At 53.2% G+C, this 13,122-nt stretch overlaps 1 long non-coding RNA gene across 1 annotated transcript in view; it reads left to right on the forward strand.

Annotated features, from left to right (window-relative positions):
* The window catches only part of LOC104986930, a 22,342-nt gene extending 18,962 nt beyond the window's left edge, over positions 1-3,380 (forward strand). The window contains exons 3-4 of the long non-coding RNA XR_825084.1: positions 2,674-2,815; positions 2,942-3,380. This is a non-coding gene — a long non-coding RNA (uncharacterized LOC104986930). The remainder of the gene's footprint in view (positions 1-2,673; positions 2,816-2,941) is intronic.
* The last annotated feature ends 9,742 nt before the right edge of the window (positions 3,381-13,122 follow it).

Below are 13,122 nucleotides of genomic sequence, written 5' to 3' on the forward strand. Positions count from 1 at the left end.
GACACCCGACCTCTGGGTGAGCCCCCCAGCAGCCGCACTCCTGCGGGCGATGTCGAGGGAAGCCGGCCCTGCAGATTAGGGGCCCCCCGGGAAACCGAGACCGATCCGGCCGCTCAGTTTCATCTCTAATCTATCCGGCGAGGTGTGTTCAGTCAGCGACTTCCCAGGAAGACTTGGGCCGCATGGGAAGAAATTTAAGTTTCCAGCCTGTGTCCCTAGGGCCGTCTGAATGGAGCCGGTGTTTGAGCCTGTCCTGCACCTCGTGTAGGTCTGTGATACCATCAGGGGTGCCCCTGCGCTGGGCGGCGGGGGAGGAGGGAGGTGGCCGGCCTGGGGACTCAAGAAACTCAATCCCAGGCCGTTTTAGCTCGACAGACATGGATGGAGAATTTACTAGGGTGGATGGATGGATAAATTAAATCACAAAATCTGCACTGGGAGGGAGAGGAGTGTATGTGACTACTGTAACACAAGTGAGGATAAGATACATGTGCATGTATATACATAAAGAGAGGTGGGCTTCCCCAGTGGCTCAGTAGTAAAGAATCCACCCGCAATGCAGGTGACACAGGAGATGCGGGTTTGATCCCTGGGTCAGGAAGATCCCCTGGAGGAGGAAAGGGCAACCCACTCATGCCTACAGAATCCCATGGACAGAGGAGCCTGGTGGGCTACAGTCCCTGGGGTCGCAAAGAGTCAGACAAAACTGAAGCAACTGAGCGCACACTGACACACGCACAGAAGCACGAAAACGTTTCGGATAAATGATTTCTTCTGTCTCAGAGAACCTAGGATGAGATTTCAGATGGGTTCTGAAGGATAAATGGAAACTCAGTGAGAGGAAGACTCTGTGAGTTTATTCAGGCTGCTGTCACAAAGCACCCCAGCCAGAGGGGCTGCAGGCTGGAACCCCAGACCCGGGTGTGGGTGGGGCCGGTCCTCCTGAGGCCCTATCCTGGGCGTGCAGACGGCCATCTCCTGCCCGTGTCCTCACAGGGTCGTCCCTCTGAGTGTGTCTGTGTCCTGACCGCCTCTTCTTATAAGGCCACTAGACCTCTATGAGACTAGGGCCTGCCCAAAAGACTTCATTTTTACCTTAATCACTTTTTGAAAGGCCCAGCTCCAGATACAGTCACATCGTGAGGTGCTGGGTCAGGACCCCAACACAGGGCTCTTTGGGGGAGACAATTTGGCCCCTGACAAAGGGAAGGTGGTCCTTCCATGATGTTATACAGACAGCAAAGCCAGAGACACAAAAGGGCAGGGTCTTGGGTCAGGTTTCCCGGATGCAGAGCCTGAGGTAAGGGCTGGGATCCACGTGATTTATTGAGGGAGGTCTCTCAAAGGAAGTGAAGGAGGCAGGATGGGGCAGGGGGCAAGCCTCAGTGAGGTGGTGGTCTCAGCCGGAGACTGGCCTCAGCCTGGGCCCTCATGGAGCTCTGGGGTGTCAGATGAGGAACCAATAGACTTGATGCCTCTTGAGGCCACCATGGGGGCTTTTTGTACACCCCCCACCAGGTTAGCCGGACACTGGCTGTGGTTTCCCAGGATGGCCAAAGCGTGATGTTCTTAGCCAGGGCTCCCATGGGGTTGAGGACCAGGTCAAAGCTAAGGTTTTCCCCATAGTCAAGTACGGATGTGAGAGCTAGACCATAAAGAAGGCCGAGCACTGATGAATCTGTGCTTTCGAACTGTGGTGCTAGAGAAGGCTCTCGAGAGTCCCTTGGACTGCAAAGAGATGAAACCAGTCAATCCTAAAGGATATCAACCGTGAGTATTCTTTGGAAGGACTGAGGCTGAAGCTGAAGCTCTAATACTTTGGCCACCTGATGCAAAGAGCTGACTCACTGGAAAAGACCCTGATGCTGGGAAAGATTGAAGGCAGGAGGAGAAGAGGATGACAGAGGATAAGATGGTTGGATGGCATCACTGACTCAAGGATATGAATTTAAGCAAATTCTGGGAGACAGTGAAGGACAGGGAGGCCTGGTGTGCTGCAGTCCATGGGGTTGAAAAGAATCAGACACGACTGAGCAACAATAGCAGCAACAACTGGACCAGGAGCTGCCTGAACAACCAACATCAGAGGCTGGAGGTGCTCCTGGCAGCCAAGCTCCTAGGGGACCCGAGTGGGTGCCCACGCTTCCCAGAGGCGCAGTGAGCTTGAGGGGACCACGGAGGTCTGCAGTGGTGAGGGTGGGGTGTGGGCAGAGCTACTGAAAGGGGGCAAATTGAGGATGAAGCTACACTGCTGCCCCTGGTCTCTCTGGCCTGCCCCCCGCCCCCAGCCTGGCACGTGGCAGGGACCCTGCAAGAGTTGCTGTTCAGTTGCTAAGTTGTGTCTGACTCTTTGTGATCCCAGGGACTGCAGCATGCCAGGCTTCCCTATCCTTCACTATCTCTAGGAGTTTGCTCAGAGTTTATGATGCCATCTGCAAGAGGGGCTATGAGAAAACCCATGTGGGCCAGCCCTGGACCAACTTCTGCATTCAGAGAGCTACTTCCATTGCCTCTCCTTGGGCTTTTATTAAAAAGAGGTGATTTCTCATTCTTTGCTTTTGGATTCTAAAGGTCTTCTGAGTGGCTTTTGAGCTATGGAAATTATGTTAAACATCACAGAGTTGATTGCTTTTTATAAACTTTTCATGATCTTGATTTCTTTTTAACCTTTAGAATAAACAACATAACTCTGAACCCTATAAAGGAAAAGGAAAAAAAGAGGTGATTTCAACCTGATGAATAAATCCGAGGGGACTGGGTATATAAGAGGACTGTGCATCTTTGCAGAGGAGCCCGCTGCCCAGAAGCCAAGGAAGTGAGAAGTTGGACAGCGTCAGCCGTGGGGGAGGGGGCAAGGTCCTTCCTCCTCGTGGGGCGTGGAGCCCAGGGGTACGCAGAGTGAGGAGGAGGATGACTAACGGCAGGCTTTCTTCCTCCCCAGTTTGTCGGAGGTGGTCCTGTCCTCCATGGCCAGCTCCATCCACTGTGGGTTTGAGGGAAGCCCTCCTGATTTCGTCACCATCATCACCGCCTGCTGGAGGATGGTCACGTGCTTGAGCACGCAGGAGTGGTGCTGTGTCTGAATCTGGCACCGAGCGCAGGCAGGGAGAGGTTCACGTGGTGAGATCTGCCTTGGGAACCACCCTCTCCAAAGCCGACATCCTGTGAGATTCACGAGCAGTGTTCTGAGCCTTCTCAGCAGCGCCTCTTCCTGCTATGGACGCTCAATGCCTGTCTGGTTAATAAAGGACACGAACCACTGATGCGTCCTCTTGCTGAATCCATCTGGAACTCTGGGGATGGAGAGCAGGTGGGGGGCTGCTAGCCCAGCTCTGACAGGGCTCCTGTTTTTATGATGGACAGGGACCCTGGAAGAGCCCCCTCACGCACTCCCATAGGTCAGCTTAGGAACGTATTCACTTTCTGCTCCCATCAGACTGTTCTTTCTGGCAACAGAGCTGCAGGCTGAAAAAGAGGATATGATGTGGGGACTGCCCTGAAGATCCAGTGGTTAGGATTCTGTGCTTCCACTGCAGCAGGGACATGGGTTCGATCTCTGGTCGGGGGTCTAAGATCCCACATGGCTTGTAACATGGCCAAAAAAATAAAAGGGATTCTATCCTGAACAAAGTGGTAGACCCCCCTCCTGTTAGAGTCATCTGAGAAACCGTGCATTTGATTCCTTACAGAACAGTCTCCCGTCCCCCTGTCCCCCAGTCCTAACCATCAGGTGGATGGCTGGTGTGCCTGTAGATGTTAGTGGATTCCTGCGTTCTAATAGCAATTTCGTGGTGGCCTCATTCCTGAGGGACCGCTGAGTTTCAAACATTCTGGTCTCTTAATGTTATGAAAATATGCTGTTTTTTTTTTTTTTAAACTAAAGGGAATCAAGACAGACAAAGAAAGAAAGGGAGAAATGCAAGTTGAACCTAAGACGACTTTTTTTTTAAAGTCGACCAGAAGGCACGACAGAAGTCTGGCAAAGATAAAGCCACGGGTTCAAACATATAGCGCTTACTTTTCCTTTGCATCAAAGCAAAGCAAACATCGAGAAGGCTCATAGGCAGAGCTAACCTCCTCAACTGATCCTTTCTCCCCCCTCACTGGCTGCTGGGGGACGTAGATGCCTCAGCCTCTTAAATAACGCTCGGAACAGCGGGCCAATTGTGTGGCCGGGCCAGCGCTGCCCCAGGTAGCTGATAACTTCCTGTGTTGAAATGATGACTTGGAGATTTCATCCCGATATCCCCGCTCACCAGGAAATATCCTCTTACAGACCTGCCATTTCGTAAAGTAATCGGTGAGAATGCCATTAAAGTCAATGTCTTAATTAAGCTAAGCATTAGCCAAGGAATTACAGGCATCTGAAGGCTTAGATGGCCTAGGGGATCTCGTTTCAAGAGGCAGAGGTGTGTGGAAGGTGGAGGACTGGGAACTCCGAGGGAGGCGTCCACCGCCACTGAGAGCCGGCGCATCACGGTCGCCTGGGACCCCTTCGGAAGGGCTGCTCACACCCCTGCAGGGTGGGCTGAACCCAGCCCTTCTTGGCATCTCCAGGTTCTCCTTTTTTTAAATTAATTTTTAGTTGAGTACAGCTGCTGTACGACGCTGTGTTAGTTTCCGCTGTACAGCCACATGAATCGGCTGTACGTATGTGTGCATCCCCTCTTCTTTAATTTCCTTCCCATTTAGGTCACACAGAGCATTGCGGAGAGTTCCCAGGGCTGTGCGGTGGATTCTCATTAGTTATCTATTAGTAACAGTATCAGGAGAAGGCAATGGCACCCCACTCCAGTACTTTTGCCTGGAAAATCCCATGGACGGAGGAGCCTGGTAGGCTGCAGTCCATGGGTCACTAGAGTCGGACCCGACTGAGCGACTTCACTTTCACTTTTCACTTTCATGCATTGGAGAAGGAAATGGCAACCCACTCCAGTGTTCTTGCCTGGAGAATCCCAGGGACGGGGAAGCCTGGTGGGCTGCTGTCTATGGGGTCGCACCGAGTCGGACATGACTGAAGCGACTTAGCAGCAGCAGCAGCAGCAGCAGCAACAATATCAATAGCATATATATGTCAGTCCCAATTAATCCCATCCCCCCCTTTCCCTTCTCAGTGTCCATTCGTTTGTTCGCTACATCTGTGTCTCTATTTCTGTTTTGCAAGTAAGATCTTCTGTACTTTTTTCTAGATTCCACATACATGCATTATTACACGGTATTTGTTTTGCTCTTTCAGTTTGAATGAGCATCTCCACATCCATCTCCAGCCTCTTTAACCCGTTTCCTTGCCTGTGGTCAGCCGTTCCTCTTCGCCTTGCGTAGATGCCTGCAGGCAGATGCTGAGGATGTGGGACCTGGGACTGGCTGGCTCGGTCTCTCCCGGGACCTACATCTGGGGGAAGCTGAAGTCATGCAGGTTGGCCGAGGTCCTCTCACGAAGGGAGCGATGTGCCTCGGGTGGAGGAAGGCACTTTGGTCCCCCCGACCTTGCTGCACTTCCACCGCACCCAGACGCCCAGGAACACCTGTCTCTGTCTCTCACTTCTAGGTACTTAATTAACTGTTCTGTTCTCAGTTTTCAACTCTGGAAAATGGGATTTATTCTCCAGTGCCTAGCTGGAGTGAGCCAGTGACTTGGTAACAACCAGCTGTCAAATATAATCAGATATAACTTTGGATGGTCATAGCACTAGACCTGGGGTCTAAGACCCGGGTCTTGGCTTGGCTGACCTCACTGGAATTGTCCACGCTGGCAGGCGGTGAAGGAGGGGCATAGGTGCCCAGTCACTGCTCTTTCTGTCCTCTCTGAGCATTTTGCCCTGCCTGAGATCCTGTTTCATAACTTGTGGCTTCCTCTGGGAAACTTGGCTGTGGGTGCCTGCCTCCAGGCCAGGACCCCGGGCTGTACAGCTGAACTGACCAGAGCCTCCAAGCCTCCAGACTTCACTCCCTGATCCCGAGCTTGTAAACCTCGATGCGGGTATCAGTTATCTTTCGTTGCTGTTGTTTAGTCGCTAAGTCTTGTCTGACTCTTTGTGACCCGCCAGGCTCCTCCGTCCATGGGATTTCCCAGGCCAGAATACAGGAGTGGGTTGCCATTTCCTCCTCCAGGGGATCTTCCTGATCCAGGGATCAAACCAGCATCTCCTGCATTGGCAGGCAGATTCTTTACCCCTGAGTCACCAGGGAAGCCCGTCAGTTCCCTAGTGCTGTGTAAAAAATGACCCCTCAAGCGCAGCGCCTGAAGGCAGGAATACACTTTCGTTCTCTCAGTTCCTGAGGGGGAGGAACTGGGGAGGGGCTCCAGGTGAATGGCCCTGACCCCGGGTCTGTCGTGAGATTGTACTTGAGGTGTGGCTGGAGTGTCCTCATCTGAAGGCTTGGGCGGGGCCGGGGGAGCCACCCCCAGGAGCCTCATGTCCTCACCCCGAGCCTCCCCACAGGCTGCGCGAGCATCCTCACAATGTGGCGGCCGGCTGCACCGGGCCGAGGGTCCCAGGGAGGAGCCGGCCTCTCCAGCACATCCTGCTCTCCATGGGAGGGACCTACACAAAAGCACAAATGCCAGGCAGCCCCCGGGCCCCCGGGCCAGCTCGGAGGCTGGCTGCCGCCCTGGCTTCTCCACCAGGGTCTTCGTCTCTGGTTGCAGGAGACCAGTGGTTGGGGTGGGCATGCTTTGGGGCCCCTCCACGACCAGCCAGTCCCCAAGGCCTCTGGCTCCTGGGCCTGGAGTCCAGGGTGCTTCTCTGGGCAGAGGGGCAGTGCCCCCCACTTCCGCCTGCCTGTGAGTCCCAAGAGAATCCAGGGGTCCAGAGGTCCCTGCAGGCTTTGACCAGGTGGACACAGATCTCTTCCTAAGCCCCGCCCTCAAGGTTTCCAGTACCTACTTCTCCCCTCCATGTGGAGGGGCTGCACCACAGGGTATAAACCCCACCTGTGAACACCTCACTGTCCAGCCAGTGGCCCTCAGGGTCTAGCGAGGGGGATGAGTAACCACTGACCAGAGCTTCCCAGACTTGACGCTGGGACTGTGACTGGGGGCCACTGGTGGCCCCCCAGCAGGAACGAGGAGGGCTGTGCTGCCGGGGGAGGAGAGTCGCAGTCTTCCTTTCTGAAGCTCCTCGTCGGGGCGGGATGGTCATCCAAGCTGAGAGTCAGGGCTGTGGGACTCAGGTGACCTGTAGAAAAGGTCCCATCTCCCTGGTCGGACTCCTGGGGAAGTTCTCTGTCAGACCAGGACTCAGTGGGTGTTTGCCCACGGTGCCAGGGGCAGGTGCCAGGGGCAGGGCCCAGTGCTCACAGCTGGGGGACACCTGTACTTATGCCAAGATCAGAAGTGACAGGGGCTCGAGGCTGTTTCTTTTCTGAACAGAGGAACGGTGGCTGTATCACGATAACAACGAGTACAAGCATCTGTCACTCAGTCGTGTCCGGCTCTGTGTGGCCCCAGGCACTGAGGCCCGCCAGGCTCCTCTGTCCATGGGATTCTCCAGGCGAGAATACTGGACGGGGTTGTCATGCCTTCCTCCAGGGGGATCTTCCTGACTCAGGGACAACAGTAGTAAACAATTGAAAAAATTCTGGCCAGGTGTGGTCAGTTCTGCACACTTGGCCTCTGGTTGCATCTGCCTGGAGCGACCAGCAGGCGAGAGGAAGAATCCTGCATGGCTCCCTCACCCACAAGGGCACAGGCAAGTGCGAGGGCAGGGCCTGCTTCCTGCCCAGCTTCCCCGGGGTGGGTGCGGGGCAGTGCATCTCCTGGCCCAGAGGGACGGACCCGTAGAGTCCATCTACTTTAAGCTGTGCTTTGCACAGACCTGTGTCCCCCAGAAGATGTGGGGGTCATAACCCTCAGGACCTGGGTGTGGCCTTAGTCGGAAACAAGGTCTTTGCAGATGATCAAATTAAGATGAGGTCACTAGGGTGGGTCCTGATCCCACAGGACTGGGGTCCTTATAGGAAGAGGTCAGGACACAAACACACACAGAGAGGCACGACCCTGTGAGGACAGGGGGAGGAGGCGGCTGTCTGCACGCCCAGGAGAGAGGCCTCAGGAGGACCAGCCGTGCCCACACCTGGGTCTGGGATTCCAGCCTCTGACTGGGAGAAATAAATGCCGTTGATTAGGGACTGTGTGTGGGACTGTTGCTGCAGCCGAGCAGACTGAGGTATCTTGTGAATCAGCCTTCATCCTGCTCACAGAGGCTGTGGGCTGGAACCACCCTTTGGAGAGATGCTGTCCCAGGGACAGAGGACAAGGTGATCAGTCTGCCTAGGCAGAGAAGGCACAATGCTGGGGGGGGGGCCTCCCATCCCTTCTCCCATCACCAGGGCTTCCGGTTGGGAGGCGGGAGTGGCCTCCACGCACCTGGATTTGTGTGCAAGCCGAACCCAGTCCTGGAGGAGACTCAGAGTCACATGCTGGAGCCTGGGGCTGGGCCGGGCTTTCCCAGCCAGAATCTGAGACCACAGCAGGAATTGAGGTGACTGTGGGCAGCCCCGCAGGTAGCATCCCCTCCATCTTCACCTGGGGGGCCAGTTTCAGGCCCAACCTGACAGGTCCTCTTCCTACTGCAGCCCCAGAGGAGGGGACCCAGAAGCTGGACCCCCAGGTGGAGCCAGGGCCTGTCCCTTGCCTCTGGGGATGGTGGTTAAAACCAGGTGCTGGAGAGGGCCAGGCCGGTCACAGCACCCCTCACCTGGTGGCCCCAAGTCGGAGAGTCACTGGGCAGGCTGGCTCTGTGCCCCACCCCCACCTGCCTCCCTAGGGTCTGGTGGTCGCCGGATCTGGGACACATTAGGGCCCACTTGTTGTCATTGAAGGGAAACGTCTGTGATAAAGCTGGTGGAGGGCTGAGTCAGTGGTCCTGAGAGGACCCGTGTGGTGGCCAGGCTGTGCTGTAAGCTAGCCGGGCCTCAGGGCTGGAGGGAGACGTGAGGACCACTCCAGGGTCCCCGAATTTTAAGCAGACTTGGCAGGTACCCGTTACCCCTCCACTGGTCACCGCTCCCCGGGGGTGGAGGTGCCAGCCTGCTGCCACTAAGGGAAGAACCTCTGGCTTCTTCTGGTAGCAGATGGATCTTGGTCTCCTTGGTGGTCTGGCCGTTGGCCAGGACAGGTGGATGCCGATGGTCTGAGGGTTGCAGGGGGCTGTGGCGGGTTTGCCTGGCTCCACGTTAAGTGCTTCCCGCATTCTCCCATTCACCCCCTTGACAGTCCACTGCGTGATGTCAGCCTCTGTTTTATGCCTTTTAATGACTCTCCAAGGTCTCTGGGACCAGCCGAGTCCTCCATCTTCATTCTTGTCCTGGAGACCACTTCCCCACGCTGTCCCCTAGGAGGACGAGTGGCTCAGAGACATAGTTCCTGCCTTTGGGAATCTACATCCAGCCGAGGAGACACAGGTTAAAAGTCCAGGAGGCAAGAAGACACTTAAAGGGGTACTGTGGCCACCCCAGCCCCCACAGGCTGGACAGGAGTGTGGAGCCAAGGAGGCAACCCCAGTGGCCAGAGGAGGCTCCCCATTGCCTTCCCTGTGGGTGGGGACCGAGGGCAGAGGCTGGGAGAGCCATGCTCCAGAGGTCTGGGCCCTTGGCCACTTTCCCAGGGCTGTCCGAGCCTCATGCCTCGGAACCTTCCCGCCTGTGTCTCTGTCAGGCACTCCTTGCGTGCATGGCACTGTGCAGGCAGCTCTCACCTGCAGGGGCATCTGGAGCAGCTTTGAGAGAAGAGGGCAGGCCACCCACTGGCCGACCAGCTGAATCCACTCGGGTTTGTTTAAAGCTTCCAGGTGATTCTGAGATGTAGCCACGTTTGAGAAGCGCTGGGCCAGATACCAGGCAGTTTTTCAGGCTAGGAGTGGGGAGTGTGCCCTCCGAATGAAGGGTTCCGCTGCCCCCAGAGACCCCCAAGGCTGGGGTCTCTGCCTTGTTCGTAATCCAGACCAGGGGACTCCATGGCCACAGGACAGGTAAGCCCCCCAGGTCCCAGGAGCCCACGGAACCTCCTGCAACCTCTTCCATAAGCAGCAAGTCAATCTCAGTAGGGGACGAGGGCAAAACTCGTTTGGCCAAATTTAGCGCTTTTCTTGACTTTGAGTGTTCTCACAATGAAACAGAACGGGATGCAGGGGACAGGAGAGGGTCTGAATTCATTTATAGCTGCCGAAACGTGATTCAAAGCAAAAATGGCTTAGATGGGTCTATAAAAGGAACACCACAATCCCCTTAGACAGACACAAAGCATTTTGATGATTTCAGTATAAATGAATCTGGTGCATGAGGATTAAATTTCTCTCAAAATACTTGAGCTTCTAAAAGGGTGAGAAGAAGCAGCAGGCTGCAAGGAACATGACTGCTTTTGGAGAATTTTTCAGGGTGGAAATGAAGCTGGTTATAGCACCCGGAAATCGGTCCTTGTTGCTTACCAATGTCTGGGGAAAAAGATGGTGCTTGCAAGGAGCATTGTTCTTCTCTAGTGGGTTAGGGCCTGACCTGGTGACCCCACTTTACTTCATTTTAAAAATAATTTTATTTATTTATTTATAGCTATGATTTTTCCAATAGTCATGTACAGATGTGAGAGCTGGACTTTACAGAAGACTGAACGCAGAAGAACTGATGCTTTCGAACTGTGGTGCTGGAGAAGATTCTTGAAAGTCCCTTGGACTGCAAGGAGAGCAAACTGGTCAATCCTAAAGGAAATCAACCCTGAATTTTCATTGAAAGGACTGATGCTGAAGCTGAAGCTCCAATACTTGGGTCACCTGGTGTGAAGAGCCAACTCTTTGGAAAAGACCCTGATGCTGGGAAAGATTGAAGGCAGGAGGAGAAGGGGGCGACAGAGGATGAGATGGTGGATGGTGTCACCGACTCAATGGACATGAGCTTGAGCAAACTCAGGGAGATAGTGAAGGACAGGGGAGTCTGGTGTGCTGCAGTCCATGGGATTGCAAAGAGTCACACAAGACTTAGCGACCAAAACAACAACAGCAATTTATTTCAACTGGGGTGGGTCTTCGTTGCTGCGAGGGCTTTTCTCTAGCTGTGGTGAGCAGGGGCTTCTCATTACAGTGGCTTCTCTTGTTGCCGAGCACGGGCTCACTTTTTGTGGTCTGTATGTGGGCTTAGTTGCTCTGTGGCACATGCGATCTTCCTGTACTTGGGATTGGTTCCATCTCCTGCACTGACTGGAGAAGGAAATGGCAACCCACGCCAGTATTCTTGCCTGGAAAATCCCATGGACAGAGGAGCCTGGCAGGCTACAGTCCATGGGGTCGCAAAGAGTCAGACACGACTGAGTGACTAAACCCCTACCATCCCTGAACTGGCAGGTGGATTCTTCACCACTGGGCCACCAAGGAATCCCCCTCATTTCGCTTTAATCACCTCTCGAAAGAGCCTATCTCCAAATACAGCTACATTCTGAGGCGCTGGGGGTCAGCACCTCAAAATATTAAATTTGGTCAGTGGGTGCAGTTCAGCCCATGAGACTTTCCATCCACCTGATTTGATGGGGTCATCTCAGATGAGCGCTCACGTTTCTTCTCTTTCTAAAATTCTCAGAGCCTGTCACAATCGTGTGAAAACTAATTGCTTCATTAAAAATGTATCTCAAAGAAGAGGGAACTCTCCTCCTCTGCTGCTGGCCCAGTAAGTTGGTGCAGCCGCTGTGGAAGACAGGATGCAGGTTCTTCAGAAAACTGAAACCAGAGCTACCACGCAAACCAGCAATCCCACTCCTGGACATATATCAAGACAGAATGGTAGTTCAAAGATGCACGCACCCCTATGCTCATAGCAGCACTATGTACCATAGCCAAGACACGGGAACAACCTACATGTCCACCGGCAGACGAAGGGATGAAGATGTGGTGCGTATACGCAACAGAATACTACGTAGAATGAATCAGTGCCATGAGCAGCGACGTGGCTGCAACCAGAGTTTATCATACGAAGTGAAGTGCGTCAGAATGAGAAAGACAAGTACTATATTATCCTAACACTTATACTGGAGTCTAAAATATGACACAAAGGAACCATCTCCGAAACAGAAGCAGTTACGGACACAGAGAAGAGACGTGATTCTCCAGGGGGCGGGGGTTGGGGGAGGGATAGAGTGAGAGGCTGGGGTTAGCAGATGTAGGATGGATAAACCACAAGGGCCTACTGTAGAGCACAGGGAGCTATGATCCATATCCCATGATAAACCATGACGGAAAAGAATGTAAAGATGAATGTATATATGTGTATAACCGGATTTCTTGGCTGTACAGCAGTAATTAACACAACATTGTCAGTCAACTTTACTTCAATAAGGAAACGCACATATACACATCCATGTGCTGTATCTCACAAGGAAACGAAAGTCTAGTTTTACTGTATGAGGGAGGTGGGGAGATACTGTAAGTGAACTTTGCTTTCATCTATCAGAGCAAGAAGTTCTGTCTGAACAAGACAAGACGAGGATGGCAGCGCCTTCCGACTCACCATTTTGTGAGCGTCTGTATTTATGTAGCACATTTAATGCAGCTGAATTTTTAAAATCCACTTTTTGATAGAAATCAAAACAATGAAAAGACCTTCCCCCTAATAGCCTTCCGTGTTTTCTTCTGACCCTTCGATGATTTGTTTCAGGCACACGATTTCATGTAATTCCATAATAACCTTTTTTTCCCTTTTTCCCTTCTCCCCAACTCTCTCCCCACCGGTAACCACCAGCTTGCTCCCTGTCGTCTGTGAGTTGTTTCTCTTTGGATTTACTTACTAGATTCTTTTATTTATTTATTTTTTTAGATTGTCCTGTTTTTTAGATTCCACATGCACGTGAGATCATACAGTATTTGTCTTTCTCCGTCTGACTTATTTCACGGAATGCCCTCCAGCTCCATCCGCGTTGCCGCACAGGGCGACACTCTGCTCTCTTTTTTGTGGCCGAGGAGGATTGCGTTGTGTGTATGTATGTCCACCACATCATGCATGGACACGAGCGAACGTCCATTCATCCGCCGATGGACATTTAGGTTTCTTCCATATCTTGTCTATTGTAAACAGCACCGGTATGAACATTGGAGGGCATGTGTTTTTTCGAATTAGTAGTTTTGCTAGTTTTCGATACGTGCC

This window comes from Bison bison, unplaced genomic scaffold (genome assembly GCF_000754665.1).
Source record: "Bison bison bison isolate TAMUID 2011002044 unplaced genomic scaffold, Bison_UMD1.0 scf7180017864080, whole genome shotgun sequence".
NCBI classification, from domain to species: domain Eukaryota; kingdom Metazoa; phylum Chordata; class Mammalia; order Artiodactyla; family Bovidae; genus Bison; species Bison bison.